Source organism: Acomys russatus, chromosome 20, assembly GCF_903995435.1.
Source record: "Acomys russatus chromosome 20, mAcoRus1.1, whole genome shotgun sequence".
Classification (NCBI taxonomy): domain Eukaryota; kingdom Metazoa; phylum Chordata; class Mammalia; order Rodentia; family Muridae; genus Acomys; species Acomys russatus.
In genome coordinates this window covers 1,449,720-1,461,735 of record NC_067156.1, presented here as the reverse complement: position 1 = coordinate 1,461,735, position 12,016 = coordinate 1,449,720, and positions in this window count along the sequence as shown.

Below are 12,016 nucleotides of genomic sequence, written 5' to 3'. Positions count from 1 at the left end.
GAGCAGAGACACCCATATCTCTTGGGGGTCATGGAGAGAACTTCTGAACCCCTGGCAGAAGTGACGATAGGCCTGCGCCCTGAGATTGAACCCAGGAAGGGTGTAGACTCTCAAAGGTTGGTTTGGTCAAATACAGTATTTGGAATCATTAATTACAGCTGGCATGGCTAGCCAAAGCCATCACTTCCCTCTCAAAGGGCGAAGCCAGGCAAACCCACTTCCCAGACTCTGGACTCTGAGAGTCCTGGTGGGGGTAGGAGGAGCAGTTGGGATGGTCAGATAATGATTTGATCTTTTCTGGTGCTTTGAAACGAGTAAAGGCTGAACAGTCAGAGGCTGGGGCACCACCGGCTGAGAGCCCAGCCGGTGCTGCCCAGAGGGTAGGACTTCTACTTCTCCAGTCCACTCCCTGCCGCGTGCTGTGCTCATTCCAAAAGGCATTCCCAGTTCTTCTGTCTCTCACCTCACGCTGGGGTGCGAACTTACAGACACCCCCTTTTTCCTATCCCTTACAAATAGTTGATTTCCCAAACACCCTCTTTCTGTAGCCTTGCCCTCTAACCCAGCCTCGGAAGGAGAAAAGGATGCCTTGAAAAGAAAAGGGAACGTCTGTTCCTAAGAAAGTAAGACCGATATTTCCAGCCCCATGGGGTGAGCTAGATCTGAGGTCTCCTAGCATGCCTCAGCAACTTCCAGGGTGACAAGAGCGCTGGCAGTGTGAGTTCTGGGGTCTAGACCCCACTGCCCAGACCCGTGTCAGCTCAGAGTCCTTCCTCCTGTTAAGTAGCTTTTCCCTCTTTCTTTCTTTCTTTCTTTCCTTCCTTCCTTCTTTCTTTTTTATGGCAGGGATTGATAAAGAAGGGGGAGAGGAAAGAGAAAATTAGCTTTGCTAAGTTATAAATGCCATCCTTGATCCATGAGAAGGGAGTCACCAAGAAAAAGCTCCTACTCAGAAATATGACCTCTCCATTCAGCTATGTTGCAAATATGCAAAGAATTAGGACCAAAGGGTTTGTCTACCACTGTGCAGCCCTCCAGCTTCCTGCCACTCGCCAACAGACGTGTCCTGAGTATGCACTGCGGGGAGAGGAAACAGAAGAGGCAGCTCCAAGCTTGCAAGTGTTTACAGTCCAAGTCTAGAAGGTTGGCACCTCACAGGCAGCTTTGTGGAAGGACCTGGGGGAAGTTTTGGCTTGCTCTGAGAGGGCGCCTAGATAGCACTTATCCTCCAGGCTGCAACATGGGGTTGGAAAGGTGAGCGTTCCTTCTTCTAGTTCATCCACTGTGACACTTTGTGAGAGAGACACTGGAGTATCGAGTCTCTTCTTGGTAACTTGCTATCCTTCCTCTGAGTACCGCCAGGCCTCCCCATCTAGGGGACGTGGTCAGAAAAGGGGCACCAGAGTTACTGTGAGAGTCAGATCTCACTCTCCTCTCAATGGTGGAGAATATCCTGTTCATCAGCTAGGTCTGGGTAGGGGTTCGAAGTTTATTTACTGCCTATATTCTCCTTGGCTGGTGCCTTAGTTTGAGGAGGACCCCAGGACCCAGATCCGCCTGTCATAAAGTTCTTCTTGTAGGTTTCCAGGACCCTGTGGATCCTACTATTTCTTCCATGCTACTCTCACCTAAAGTCTCAATAGGATGTCCTCTCCTCTGACCAGACATAGGGGAGGGGAGAAGGGGGGAAGTGGGAGGGAGGGAGGAATAGGAGGAAACAAGGGAAGGGCTAACAATCAAGATGTAATATGAATAAATTAATAAAAAAAGAAAGCTACTATGTACAGTTTAACCCATGCGGTAAGAATATTATTTGATCGTTTTTCTCTTCCAAAAACTGGGTAAGTCATTATAACTTCAATTTTCACAAAGTAAGAAAGTCATGTTGTGGGGCTAGAGAGATTGCTTAGTGGGTAAGAGCACTGTCTTGCTCTTCCAGAGGTCCTGAGTTCAATTCCCAGCAACCACATGGTGGCTCTAATGTGATCTGATGCCTTCTTCTGTCATGCAGGTGTACATGCAGATAGAGCACTCATATACATAAAATAAATAAATAAATATCTTTTTTAAAAAGAAAAAAAAAAAGAGACACTGGGCCAGCCCAGGACTTGGGGTCACTGTGCTACCTCCTAATACCACTATCTATTTTCTGTGTGATGAGGTTAAGTCGCCCAGCTTCTCTATTCCAGTTCCCTCTTCTGTAAAACACCCTAAAAACCAAAGTGGGGTGTGCTGACTATGCCTATAGTCGCTGTGCTCAGAGTGGGGCAGGACTATGATTCTCAGACCAGCCAGGACTACACAGTGAGACCTTGTCTCCAAAAACAGATGTGGGGGTGGGGGTGATGGCTCAAGGACTTCCTGACAGGACAAACCAATGGCCTGAGCTTCACTGAGACACACAATAGATAGATACTCAACTCCCACAAGTTTTTCTCTGACCTCCACTCATGTGCTGTGCCATGCGTGCATGTGTGGGCACATACACATATAAGTGTAATGAAAATTTTAAAGAAAGACTAGAAGGAAGGGAAGGAAGGAAAAAGAAAGAAGAGAAGAAGAGAAAGAGAAGGGGGGAGTGAGGGAGGGAGGGAGGGAATAACTTATGGGGTCACTGCAAAGACTAAAAGTCTTGGTAGTAATGCTGGTAAGCTCTATGACGTCTTACTGACATCCTCACACATTCTGCACCAAATATCAACTTCCCATGTGACCCAGCCACCTACCAAATGAATTCCCAGGAAAGCACTCCTATTTGACTGGGGGGGGGGGGGCTGCTTTGAGCCCTCTGTGTACCAGCACCAGGACTTTATTTATTGCATTATGGTAGGGGAGAGGGTGAGGGGTGAGACAAACATAGGTCCTCTGCTGGCTTTTGGTGCCTTTGAAGAGGGAACATTCCTTCTCCTTCCCCCTTGCAAATGCAAGCAGCAGACTCCATCTTCTGCAGGGACCAAGATAGCAATCTTGAGGCTGCTCAAAAAAAGAATCCCAGTCCCCCACAGCAGCCCTCCCTGCCAACTCCTCTCTGGAGATAGCTGGAAGGAAATTAGCACACAGCCATTAAGGAGAGCAACCCGGGAATTGGCGCTAGCTATTAGGTGTTTCTATTTAAATTGACCTGCATGCCACCAACCTTACACTTACTTCACTCAAGTGGTTCCCTTTTCAATTTAGTGTTGTAGGGTTTTTTTTGTTGTTGTTGTTGTTGTTGTTGTTATTTTGGGGTTCTCCCCCCCTCCCCCTTCCCCAAGTCCTTTTCATTTTTCTTTACTTGGTCCTGGAGTTGGAAGCCAGGGCCTCATGCACACACACTGAGCAAGTGCTCTGTCTGAGCCACGCACACCACAGGACCATGTTATCAAACGCAGGCAATTCTGAATATCTTCAGTCTTATTTTTCCTTCTGGCCCTTCCCTTCCTTCTCCTTCCACTGTGTATCCTAAAACAAGATCCAGACCTCAACAAAGAATACTATTATCTAGATAAAGACTGTGAAAGAGCTGCATCTTCCACAAGACACTGCAAGTCTTTCTCTGCCTCCCTGCATGCTTTTTTGGCCCCTATTGGGCCCAGAGACTGTTTTCCTCTGGTCTTTGACAGTCTTGATCTTTTCTCTGTTTGATTTACTGAGTGCTGTCATTTTTCAGCTCTTTACTCTCACAATCACACATTCAAACCTGATAAAGTTCAAGACCCTGAGTGCTTGCAGCTTCCCAGGATTGACAGTCCTCCTGCCCTCCACCCCAGCCGGCAGCTGAGGTTGATTGAATCCTCATGGACGGAAGCCTGCAGGGGTCAGGAGCAGCAGCTAATCCGGGAGAGGGCTCAGGAGCAGCAGCTAATCCAGGAGAGGGCTCCGATGCTCCTGTTCCCCAGGCACCTCTGCTATCCCAGCAAGCCTCGGTTTCTCCTTTCCTGAGACAGATTGTCAAAAGCCTTTGGGTAGGGTAAAGGACCTGAGCTTGCCACACGCAGAACTAGTTAAGAGGAGATGCAAAAATCCCAGGCAGATGTCCTGAGAGCCAGAGTCCTGAATCTACTAAATAGCAGTGGAATCAAGGTGGAGACACTTAACCTCTAGGTGCCTCAGTTGCTCCATCCATAAAATGGTAAAAAATATTGCTTCGCGCAAACATTCATCACAGACTAATGACCGGGGTCCTTCTTGCTGCACGCTGCCTTTTAGCAGCCACGGAGACAGCATGTGTATATCTGGCCTGGCTCTTTGGTTCTGTCAGGTTCAACACAGGTTTAGACGTTAATCTAAATACCACACTAGTGGGTTAAACAAAAGGAATGATTCACGTCCAAAGGCCAAACAGTTAGCTTGAACTCAAGGTTCCAGATCACTGAAATGTCTTCCAATGGAAGCTGCTTTCTAAATACTGGTTTGGTTTTTTTTTTTCTGCCCATAAATATAAGTGAGCAAAACTGAGGAACGTAGACTACAAGTGGTCACCAAGGATGGAAAGCTTTTATTCTTAGTGTGGGTACTGTCAGGGCCTTGTAAGTACTAAGCACTTATTTATTTATTGCTCAAATTAATGATTTCATTTATCTTAAATTATCAGAATTTTCTAGGGTGGAGGTGTAGGCCAGTGATAGAACACATGCTTACTGTGCCCCAGGCCCTTAGCTTAATACCTTGCATTGAAAAATAAACAAATAAATTTGATTGAGGTTACTTCATTCAGGTAGTAGTGACGCAACTGAAAAGGCTAGTGCCCTCACCTTGGTGACTACAGAAAAGGAGAGGCGACACCTGGACTGACAGGTAGTGCTGTGGCCCAAAGAGCTCACAGATCCTGAAAGCTGTCCAATCTCTCTGAAGAAGATGATGCCGGCCAAAGTGAAAGCCTTCAGACAAAGAAGGTGAGACGCCCAAGGAGCAAAGCAGCCATTCAGTGATTCCACGCATCCTGAAACAACCGCGCTGAAGAAGCAAAGTTCGGAGACAAGAGGGAGGCTGCAGGATATGACAAACTTCCAGATGACAAACTTCCAGTTGAGAGAACGAAAGGGAAGAGTGCAAGCACAGCCGGGCGTGGTGGCGCGTGCCTTTAATCCCAGCACTCGGGAGGCAGAGGCAGGCAGATCGCTGTGAGTTCGAGGCCAGCCTGGTCTACAGATTGAGTCCAGGATGGCCAAGGCTACACAGAGAAACCCTATCTCGAAAAACAAAAACAAAAATAAAACAAAAAAAAGAGTGCAAGCACAATCCTTGTGAGCACTTGTGCTTCTGAGTCCAGGCAAAAACAAGTCTTAGATGAACAAATAATCAAACCATGCAGGTAGGAATGCCAGTTACCCCAAGATTCAAGAGGCAGGAGCAGAAGACCCCCTGCAAGTCTGTGGCCAGCCTGTGGCCAACTACGATTATGCAGTGAGACCTTTTCTCAAAAGAGAATGGGGAAGTGGCATTCCAAGACTATGGACCTTTTTCTAGTTATTTATTTTGATTTTGGCTTCTTTGATTTTTTTTTTTTTTTTTTAAACAGGGTCTCTGTGTAGCCTTGACTGTCCTGGACTTGCTTTGTAGACCAGGTTGGCCTTGAACTCACAGCAATCCACCTGCCTCTGCCTCCCAAATGCTAGGATTAAAGACGTGCGCCACCACAGCCCGACCTGGCTTCTCTGATTTTAAAGACAGGGTTTCTCTGTGTAGCTGTGGCTGTCCTGAAACTCACTCTGTAAACCAGGCTGGCCTTGAACTCTCAGAGATGAGCCTGCCTCTGTCTCCTAGGTGCTAGGATTAAAGGCGTGCCTCACCACCGCCCAGCAGGACTATGAATTTTAAAAGGGATAATCTGTCCCTCTAACTAACTCATGGCCTAAAGCTAGACAACATCTAAGGGACAACTGTACTATAACTATTAAAGTCAGTGTTAGGATCTGCTTCAGTCCACCTACCTATGACATCATTGCTTACCAGCCATGGGGGTGTGGCCCTGTCCAGGGCCATATCAAAGGATAAACCATGCATGTGGCCCCCTCTCTAACCTCTTTCTCTTCTTGCTTTTCCTGTCTCTGTCTCTCTCGGGGATCCCTTCCCCCTTTCCCTCTCCGAGCCCCATGCTCATTTAATAAACCTCATATAACACAATATCTGGTGTCTTGTGTCTATCATGGTCTAATTATGAATCATAACAGTCAGTGTCATTATTAGCTACTTTGTTTAGAAGGCACCTTTTGTCTGGGGCTGATGCTGGCAGTCTGTAAACCCCAGCACTTAGGAGGTGAAGGAAGGTCCACACATAACCTGTTAGAGGCCAGGTGTGGCTGCTTGGGGCCTGTCTTTAAAAAGTATTAAACAGTCAGGTGTGGTGGCACATGCCTTTAATCCCAGAAGAGGCAGGCCGATCTCTGTGAGTTCAAGGCCAGCCTGGTCTACAAAGAGTTCTAGGACAGCCAGGGCTATTACACAGAGAAACCGTGTCTCAAAAAAACAATAATATAAGGCAGGCATGGTAGTGCATGTCTTTAATCCCAGCACTTGGGAGGCAAAGGCAGGTGGATCACTGTGAGTTCAAGGCCAGCCTGGTCTACAAAGTGAGTCCAGGATGGCTAAGGCTAAACAGAGAAACCCTGTCTCAAAAAAACAAAAAGAAAGAAAGAAACAAAGAAAATCAAAAACCAAAAAAAAAAAAAAAAAAAAGAATAATAATAAAAAATAAAACCAAGGCAGGACATGGTGGGTGGTGAATACCATTAAGTTAAGCCCAGCACTCGGGAGACAGAGGCAGGGGGATCTTTTGTGAGTACACACACACACACACACACACACACACACACACACACACACACAGGACAGCCAGGGCTATATAGTAAGGCCCTGTCTCAACAACAAAAATAAAAACCAAAGTGGAAAAAAAGATAAAAGAAAGAAAGAAAGCTGGGTGTGGTGGCAGACACCTTTAATCTCAGCAGAGGCAGGAGGACCATTGTGAGTTTGAGGCCAGCCTGGTCTATAAAATGAGTCTAGAACAACCAAGGCTACACAGAAACCCTCTCAGAAAAAAAAAAAAAAAAAAAGAAGAAGAAAGAGAGAAAAAAAGAAAGTGAGCACTGGTTGTTCCTGTAAAGAAGACACAGGTTCGGTTCCCAGCACCCATATGATGATTCACAACCATCTAACTCCAGTCCCAGGGGATCTGATATCCTCTTCTGACCTCTGTGGGCATTTGATGTATGTGGTACATACAGCATAGACATTAGACATACAATTTACATTAAATGAGAATGAACAAATCACCTGGTGTGGTGGCGCATGCCTTTAATCCCAGCACTCGGGAGGCAGAGGCAGTTGGATCGCTGTGAGTTCGAGGCCAGTCTGGTCTACAAAGTGAGTCCACAACAGCCAAGGCTACACAGAGAAACCCTGTATCAAAAAACTAAAAAAAAAAAAAAAAAAAAAAGAATAAACAAATCTTTTTTAAAAAAGAAAATTAAAGCCGGGCGTGGTGGTGCACGCCTTTAATCCCAGCACTGGGGAGGCAGAGGCAGGTGGATCACTGTGAGTTCGAGGCCAGCCTGGTCTACAAAGTGAGTTCAGGATAGCCAAAACTACACAGAGAAACCCTGTCTCAAAAAACCAAGAAAAAAAAAAGAAAGAAAATTAAAACAAAATCTCTCTAGTCAGCAGATTTGATTTGCGTATTACCAAGTTGCTCCTTCCTGACCAGAAAGCTGGCCTCTGTAGAAGTTCTAAAGATAGACTGATATCAAATGACGTCGCCTGGCACATCCTGAGTCAGGCTACTGCTCTGTTTATGGGACCACAAATTAAAGGCATGTAATTACCTAACAAAAACAGTGTAAATGTTACATCATTTATAAAGCCTACCCCCATAGCAGTTCCTCGATAAAGTCTAGCCAAAACCACAGTGTGGTCCAGAGATAAAGCAAGCTTGTCAGTCTTCAAATCTATCTCTTCCTTCTTTCCTTCCTTCCTTCCCTCCCTGCTGTTGTTGGTGAAGTTTTTTCAAGACATGGTTTCTCTGTGTAGCCCTGACTGTCCTGGAACTTTCTCTGTAGAGCATGCTCCTCAGACTCACAGAGCTCTGCCTGCCTCTGCCTCCTCGTACACCAGCCTGGCTCAGCCTTCAGATGGCAAAGGGTTTCTCTGTCAAGCGTTCAGCATGCACCGAGCAGCTGTGGAACTGGCTGGGTGAGCAGAAGGAGAGAGCCTGTGTGAACCAGCATCTGAAGGTGAGAAAACTACAGCAACCAGCATGAAAGCCTAGAGCCACGGATTCAAACCCCAGAGATACAGCTTGCTGTCTTTTTCTGGCTGTGAGGCCTTATGAAATCCCTGGATCTCACTGCTTCTCCTTCTCTTTGACTACATGGAGGAGATGGGAGTGAGGGAAAGGGGACGCCAAGAGCTCAGAGTCTGGACGGAGGTAAGTTGACCAGAAGCATGCAGAGACAAAACCGTTGAGAGGATAAGCTGTGACCAACAGGGGGTCACAGAAGGCCGTAAACAGCCCGAGTGTGCCGATGCACACCTACAATTCTAATGCGTGGACAAGAGACGCATTTGAGGTCAACCTTGACAAACATAACAAACTCAACAATTTCTCGACCAATGGATGGTTGTGGCCGTTCAGCAAGTAAAGGTGGTTACTACCGAGCTGAAAGTATTAGTCACTGTTGTCTAGGAAACAGATCTGACAGATGCATATGTATGCATTATTATAATGTCATATATATGCACATATATATCAAATCATATATATGTGTGCAAGTATATAGAAAATCATATATATGTATATATCGTATCATATATGTGTATATATAGTAAATCATATACATGTGTATATATGATTTACTAGGTTGACTTACTGGATACGGTCCGAGCAGTCTAACGAGGGCGGTGTCATGCTGGAGCAGCTGAGAACCTCGTAGCAGTCTGTAACGCTGGAAGTCTCCACGTTCCCAGTCTGGCATCACAAACATGGAGAACCGCTGGTACACTGGAAGCCCAAAGAAGGCAGCTCTAGTATCAGCAAAAGAAGAAGATGGCAGGAATACACAGAGAAACCCTGCCTCAAAAGAAAAAAAAAAGAAAAGAAAAGAAAAAAGAAAAAAAGAAAAGAAAAAGAAAAAAAAAGGAAGTAGACTTGCCTATCAGGAAACAAAGCAACCAAAAGATACCACCCACTTTTGTGTGTGTATGTGTGTGGGGGTGTTGTTTTTGTTTCTCTGAGACAGGGTTTCTGGTGTGTAGCCCTGACTGTCCTGGAACTCCCTTTATAGACTAGTTCAGGCTGGCCTTGAACTCAGAGATCCGTAAATGCTGGAATTAAAGGCGTGCTTTCTCCGCCCCCCACGCCCCACCCCATCTCACCCCCCACCTTACTCCTGGCCTGTTTTTGGTGGGGTTTTTTGGTTTGTTTTCATTTATTTTTGATTGTTGTTTTGTTTTGTTATTGTTTTGTCTTTTTTCAGGAGAGCGTTTCTCTGTACAGCCCTGCCTATCCTGGACTGCTCTTACATTAGGCTGGCCTCTAATTCAGAGATCTGCCTGCCTCTGCCTCTGAGTGCTGGATTTAAAGGCTTGTGCCAGCACGTCCTGCAGATAACACCCACTTGTAGGATAAATCTTTCTGCTTCAAATTGTAAGATCAAGAAAGTCTTTTAAAAGAACGCCCAGAGGCTTCTATTTTAGTAATTTCCAGACCCAGTCAAGTTGGCAAACAAGACCTGCCAGAGTTCCACTGGTGGTGCACGCCTTTAATCCCAGCACTCCCAAGTTCCACCCAGGGGACCAGCACAGCAGAAACATGAATCAACCCCAACCCCACAGGAACATCTTGGTGTAAGAGAGAGTGTACACTCAAGTGCATGTGTGCACAAACAAAATAAACAAATGTGCTAGAAAGCAATTTTAAAATCCCTACGCGGCTCTGAGCGGGTGTGACAATGCACTCCATGGGGCTTGAGGCCTCAGGAGGATTTGTGAATACAGGCAAGAGGATCAGCTCAAGAGCATTTCTGACCTCATACTGAGTTTGAGACCAGCCTAATGTATATGAGATTAATCAACCAATCAATAAACCAACCAATAAAAGAAATGAGGTTATGAGACTTTGACGTATCAGCAAATTGTTTCACTATAAAATGTATTATACGTATCCAGGTGTGATGGCACATGCCTTTAATCCCAGCACTCTGGAGGAAGACAGAAGCAGGCAGATCTATGTGTAAGCTCTACATAGTGAAGTCCAGGGTAGCCAGGGCAACATAATGAGACTATGTTCAAAAAAAAAAAAAAAAAAAAAAAAAAAGCCTGGAGCTGTCCCCTAATAAATATGTAGATAGAAAGGGTTGGGGATACAGCTCAGCTCACTGAGTGCTTTTCTCAAATCCATGAAGCCTTTGGGGTCACATATCAGATTGGTAGCAATTCAGAATGGTAGCAAAATGGGACAGTTATGAAGTAGCAACAAACCAAACTTTCCCATCATTGGGAAACTTGAGACGCACTGAAGTAGAAATTTTCAGTAAATCTTGTTAGAAGAGGAAAATAGATTAGATAATTATGGATTTGAGGGGAGCTAAAACAGGAGGATCAAGTTGGGAAGAGCAAGGAGGCTGAGGGAAGGATGGTGAGGAAAGACAGCTAAAGTTAAGAGGCATTTGAGGGATCGTATGGAAACCTAAGGCAGTAGAGAGCCCCTAAAATACAGACATATATAAAGGTGACCTAAATGAAACTGCAAAATAGTGGGAGAGAACAGCCCTAACTTGCTGTCACTTGTCACCAAATGAAGCATCCAGTACTGGGTTACAATAGTTATAATTGTTGTCCAAACGGGGTTACAACTGTTCCAGATGTTGGCCAAAAGGGCCCCATGGGAATCCCCAACAACCCAGGCTGTTGCCTAGACAATACGTTTGCTCTCTATCAACTGACAGCAAGGACACATTGCTGAAGACAACACCCACACAGCTCACTGAACATGAACTGGTGACTACAGAAAGCCTTCACTCCTATGTTACAGTGCATTTGATACAGGAAGGTGTTCCGTGCATTACCTAAAGAGAAAAGTAGCCAGGCGCGGTGGCGTACGCCTTTAATCCCAGAGGCAGATGGATCTCTGTGAGTTCAAGGCCAGTCTGGTGTACAACATGAGTCCAGGATGGCTAGGGCTACACAGAGAAACCCTGTCTCAAAAAAACAACAACAACAAAATTACAATGTCATCCTGCTGCAGAAGATGCCAGGTCAATGGTGGCACAAAGCTTATGAAAGTAACCAGGTAATATGTGACTTGACTTGAGGCCCACTCTAGGAGATGAAATCCATACTGGACACTGCTTAGGTGAAGAACCAGAGGAGAGATCGCCCAGTGACTTAGAGTAAAATCAAATAGTACTTACTGTAAAAGACAAACAATCAAATGAAACAAAAACTCACCCCTCACCCGCCCCCCCCCCAAAAAAAAAACCCTTGTGATGAAATGGATCTACTAGCACTGTGCTGTGTTCAGATGGGCGCCTTCCTTGGCCATCTTAGCGACGGAAACAAATGCAGAGATCCACAGCTAAACATCACACAGACTGTGAGACCTTGACACGATCAGCCCTAAATGAGCTGTCTCCATCAGAGCTCAGGGAACCCCCTCAGAAGAGGAGGCAGAGATGAGCAAAGCTTGTATGAGCTCAGAGAGGCTGGGGCAGCATGCACACACAGGGCATGCACAGGTCTGCACCCGGTTCTCTGAGCTCACAGTGTGGCTTCCTGCTTTAGTATTTTTATGGGACTCTTGAGTGTGTGAACTGCAGCACCTCTGATTCTCGTGCCTTCTCTTGGGTTCTATTCTTTCAGTTGGTTTGTCTTGAACAAGTTTGATGTGACTTTTTTTTCTTTTTTTTAATCACGCACCTGCCACCAAGTATTCCTACCTGAGTTAAATCTCCAGGACTATATAGTTGAAGGAGAAAACAAACTCCCACAAGTTGTATTCTGATTTCCACACATGAGCTGTGGCACAGGTACTCACAGCCAT